The following is a 6,000-nucleotide window of genomic DNA, read 5'->3' on the forward strand; positions in this document are numbered from 1 at the left end:
CAATCAAATTGAGTTTTGTCAAAATACTTTTTCTTAGGGCTAAGTACATCAAAATTTTGATCCTTGGAGGAATGTTGGTTTTCCATATAAACTTGTGTGGAAGTTCAACACCATTTTCTATCAAGTTCCTAAAATATGATTTAACTGTGTATACACCATTTTTGTTAGAGTACATTTAACAATACCTTTTTCATTATGGAGAGTAACACTAGAGCATACCTCCTTAATATGATTCCACAGTTTAAAAGAATTACCAATTAGAATCCTTCTGAACTGAATTTGATGAAGCCCTTTCACCAGCAAATCAACAACATACATGTTTTTGTTAAAACATATGTTATATAGTCTAGGGAAATTATGCTAGCGGGGTTTATCCCCTTTCCACAAATCCTCCCAAAAACCTTACATTCTTCCCACTACTAACACCAAATTTACAAAGAGAAAAGAAATGGTCCTTACATTTCAGTAATCCTTTCCGGAATTGTGAATCTCCTTGTCTGTGTTTGATCCCAGTAAGGCACCGATTTCTTTGGCATTTCCTAGTCGGGATTTCCAGCTCTTGTGGTGGAAACTCTGCATTTCGCTTATTCCATATTGTCCACGAGGTGAGCATGGCGAGGTATGCGAGGGCCTTTCTATTTTGTACAGAAGCGTCCGACATATGTCAATCTACCAATCCTTGATGGAATGCTTTAGGTGCAAAGGGGAGGTATCGATGCTCACAATTTGTAACCAATCTTGGATCATATCACATGGTCTAATGGAGAACCGACACTTAAAGAACAGTTGGTCAACTGATTCTTGCTCACGCTTGCAAATAGGGCAAAGGCCAAAGTTTGACCATCCTATTTTGGCCAACCTATGTGATGTCCATATCCTTTTTTGCACGAACAACCATGTAAAGAACTTGACCTTTGGTAGATCACATGCCTTCCAAACCGCATGGACCATAGGGGAGCCTGTGGCACTTAAGAATTGTGATAACCCACAAGTATAGGGAATCAATTGTAGCCTCTTTTGATAAGTAAGAGTGTCGAACCCATTGAGGAGCTAAAGGTAGAACAAATATTCCCTCAAGTTCTATCGATCACCGATACAACTCTACGCACGCTTAACGTTCGCTTTACCTAGAAAAATTATGAAACTAGAAGTACTTTGTAGGTGTTTTTGGATAGGTTGGCAAGATAATAAAGAGCACGTAAATAAAAAGTAGGGAATTTTTAGATAAATAAACAATAAAGTTAGTATAGCGAGTGTCGAAAAGTGGTGGTAGGAGTTGCGAAATTGTCCCTAAGCAATTGACTACTTTCCTAGACCGATAGCAAGTTTTATGTGGGAGAGGCCACTGCTAGCATGTCATCCCTGACTTGGAATTCTATAACAAGCATCCGCAACTACTAACGTTCACTAAGGTAAAACCCAACCATAGCATTAAGATATATTGGTCCCCCTTCAATCCCGTATGCATCAATTTATATGCTAGGTTGAAGCTTCTGTCACTCTTGCCCTTCAATACATAGTCCTATCAACATACAACTAACCCTATGGTGTGATCCACGCGCGCACTCATATGATGGGCACCAAAGGACAGCAACATAACCACAAGCAATTTAAACCAATCATAGCAATTTACCAATTACCGATAGGACAACGAAAATCTACTTAGGCATCATAAGATGGCAACACATCTGTAACGCCCTCGATGCGGCTATATCTCCCACGTGTCGAAGCACGACTTAGAGGCATAACCGCATTGAAACAAGTGTCGCAAGTGAGGTAATCTTCACACAACCCATGTAATACATAAGGGAAAGAGATACATAGTTGGCTTACAATCGCCACTTCACACAATACATGAATAAAGCATTACATCAACCAGATACAAACAAGGCCCGACTACGGAACCAAAATAAAAGAAGACTACGCAAATGAGAGCGAGAAGAGAAGGCAAAAGCACGGTCGAACAACTATGATCAAGAAGTGATCCTAGAACAACCTACGTCAAGCATTACTCCAACACCGTGTTCACTTCCCGGACTCCACCGAGAAGAGACCATCATGGTTACACACGCGGTTGATGTATTTTAATTAAGATCAACTTCAGGTTTTCTACAACCGGACATTAACAAATTCCCATCTGCCCATAACCGCGGGCACGGCTTTCGAAAGTTCAATCCCTGCAGGGGTGTCCCAACTTAGCCCATCACAAGCTCTCATGGTCAACGAAGGATATTCCTTCTCCCAAGACAATCCGATAGACTCGGCATCCCGGTTACAAGATGATAACCCACAAGTATAGGGGATCAATTGTAGCCTCTTTCGATAAGTAAGAGTGTCAAACCCAACGAGGAGCTAAAGGTAGAACAAATATTCCCTCAAGTTCTATCGACCATCGATACAACTCTACGCACGCTTGACGTTCGCTTTACCGAAAACAAGTACGAAACTAGAAGTACTTTATAGGTGTTTTTGGGTAAGCTTGCAAGAAAGTAAAGAACACGAAAATAAAAGCTAGGGGCTGTTTAGATGAAGACACAACTAAATTAGTTTTAGTAAAGAGCTTTTGTCAACAAGAAAGTTATTTGTCCCTAGGCAATCGATAACTAGACCGGTAAACATTATTGCAATTTTATTTGAGGGAGAGGCATAAGCTAACATACTTTCTCTACTTGGATCATATGCACTTATGATTGGAACTCTAGGAAGCATCCGCAACTACTAAAGATTCATTAAGGTAAAACCCAACCATAGCATTAAAGTATCAAGTCCCCTTTATCCCATATGCAAACAAGCTACTTACTCGGGTGTGTGCTTCTGTCACTCACGCCACCCACCATAAGCAAATCATAAGCATATTGCAAACCCTACAGCGGGAATCCCTCACGCTTGCGCGACACGGAGAGCACCATAGGACAGCACCAATAATAAAACATACAACTCAAACCAATCACGATCATCAAATAGCCATTAGGACAAAACAGATCTACTCAAACATCATAGGATAGCCATACATCATTGGGAAATAATATATAGCGTTGAGAACCATGTTTAAGTAGAGATTACAGCGGGTAAGAGAGAGGTTACACCGTTGCATAGAGGGGGGAAGAGTTGGTGATGATGGCGGTGAAGTTGTTGGTGAAGATCGCGGTGATGATGATGGCCCCCGGTGGCACTCCGGTGCCACCAGAAGCGAGGGGGAGAGAGCCCCCCTCCTTCTTCTTCTTCCTTGACCTCCTCCCTAGATGGGAGAAGGGTTTCCCCTCTGGTCCATGGCCTCCATGGCGTGGGAGGGGCGAGAGCCCCTCCGAGATTGGATCTATCTCTCTGTCTCTCTCTGGTTCTGCGTTCTGTTCTGGCTCTGTTTCACCATTTCGTATATATATAGAGATCCGTAACTCCGATTGGCCTGAAACCTTCGCCGTGTTTTTTCCCCGAATATTAGCTTTCTTGCGGCAAAAGAAGAGCATCAACCGCCTTACGGTGGGCTCACGAGGGTAGGGGCGCGCCCTAGGGGGGGCGCCCCCCTGTCTCGTGACCACCTCGGGCACTGGTTCGCGTTGATTTTCCTTCTGAATTTTCCATATTTTCCAAAAATATGCTCCGTCTGTTTTATCTCGTTTGGACTCTGTTTGATATGGATATTCTGCGAAACCAAAAACATGCAACAGACAGGAACTGGCACTGGGCACTGGATCAATATGTTAGTCCCAAAAATAATATAAAAAGTTGCCAAAAAGTATATGAAAGTTGAATAATATTGGCATGGAACAATCAAAAATTATAGATACGACGGAGACGTATCAGCATCCCCAAGCTTAATTCCTGCTCGTCCTCGAGTAGGTAAATGATAAAAAAAATAATTTTTGATGTGGAATGCTACCTAGCATAATCTTGATCATATTTCTAATCATGGCATGAATATTAAGACACGAGTGATTCAAAGCAATAATCTATCCTTTGACATAAAAATAATAATACTTCAAGCATACCAACCAAGCAATTATGTCTTATTGAAATAACATAGCCAAAGAAAGATCATCCCTACAAAATCATATAGTCTGGCTATGCTCCATCTTCACCACATAAAGCATTCACATCATGCACAACCCCGATAACAAGCCAAGCAATTGTTTCATACTTTTGACGTTCTCAAACCTTTTCAACTTTCACGCAATACATGAGCGTGAGCCATGGACATAACACTATAGGTGGAATAGAATATGATGGTGGAGAAGACAAAAAGGAGAAGATAGTCTCACATCAACTAGGCGTATCAATGGGCTATGGAGATGCCCATCAATAGATATCAATGTGAGTGAGTAGGGATTGCCATGCAACGGATGCACTAGAGCTATAAATGTATGAAAGCTCAACAAAAGAAACTAGTGGGTGTGCATCCAACTCGCTTGCTCACGAAGACCTAGGGTACTTGAGGAGGCTCATCATTGGAATATACAAGCCAAGTTCTATAATGAAAGATTCCCACTAGTATATGAAAGTGACAACATAGGAGACTCTCTATCATGAAGATCATGGTGCTACTTTGAAGCACAAGTGTGGTAAAAGGATAGTAGCATTGTCCCTTTTATTTTTTTATTTTTTTATTTGGCCTCTCTTTTTTCCTTTTTTGGCCTTTCTTTTTTATTTGGCCTTTCTTTCTCTTTTTGGGACAATGCTCTATTGAATGATGATCATCACACTTCTATTTATTTAGAACTCGATGATACAACTCGATACTAGAACAAAGATGACTCTATATGAATGCCTCCAGCAGTGTACCGGGATGTGCAGTGATCTAGCGTAGCAATGACATCAAAAAACAGACAAGCCATGAAAACATCATGCTAGCTACCTTACGAGCATGCAAAGCAATATGGCAATAAATGCTCAAGTCATGTATATGATGATGATGGAAGTTGCATGGCAATATATCTCGGAATGGCTATGGAAATTCCATGATAGATAGGTATGGTGGCTATTTTGAGGAAGGTATATGGTGGGTTTATGGTACCGGCGAAAGTTGCGCGGTACTAGAGAGTCTAGCAATGATGGAAGGGTGATAGTGCGTATAATCCATGGACTCAACATTAGTCATAAAAAACTCACATACTTATTGCAAAAATCTATTAGTCATCGAAACAAAGTACTATGCGCATGCTCCTAGGGGGATAGATTGGTAGGAAAAGACCATCGCTTGTCCCCGACCGCCACTCATAAGGAAGACAATCAATAAACACCTCATGCTCCGACTTCGTTACATAACAGTTCACCATACATGCATGCTACGGGAATTGCAAACCTCAACACAAGTATTTCTCAATTTCACAATTACTCGACTAGCATGACTCTAATATCACCATCTTTATATTGCAAAACTATTGCAAGGAATCAAACATATCATATTCAGCGATCTACAAGTTTATGTAGGATTTTATGACTAACCATGTGAATGAACAGTTCCTATCATCTCTCTAAATAGATATAAGTGAAGCACGAGAGTTTAATTCTTTCTACAAAAGATATGCCCGTGCTCTAACAAATATAAGTGAAGCAAAAGAGCATTCTACAAATGGCGGTTGTCTATGTAAAGAGAAACAAGCAATCCAAACTTCAAATGATATAAGTGAAGCACATGAAGCATTCTATAAAGTCACCAAGGACCATCTCATACCAGCATGGTGCATAAAAAAACCTAAATGCAAAAGACGCTCCAAGACTTGCACATATCGCATGAACGAAACGAATCCGAAAACATACCGATATTTGTTGAAGAAAGAGGGGATGCCTCCCCAGCATCCCAAAGCTTAGACGCTTGAGTCTCCTTGAATATTTACTTGGGGTGCCTCGGGCACCCCCAAGCTTGAGCTCTTGCCTCTCTTCCTTCTTCTCACATCGAAACCTTCTCAGTCATCGAACACTTCATCCACACAAAACTTCAACAGAAAACTCGGTAAGCTCCGTTAGTATAATAAAGCAAATCACTACTCTAAGTACTGTTGC

Source organism: Triticum aestivum, chromosome 5A (genome assembly GCF_018294505.1).
Source record: "Triticum aestivum cultivar Chinese Spring chromosome 5A, IWGSC CS RefSeq v2.1, whole genome shotgun sequence".
Classification (NCBI taxonomy): domain Eukaryota; kingdom Viridiplantae; phylum Streptophyta; class Magnoliopsida; order Poales; family Poaceae; genus Triticum; species Triticum aestivum.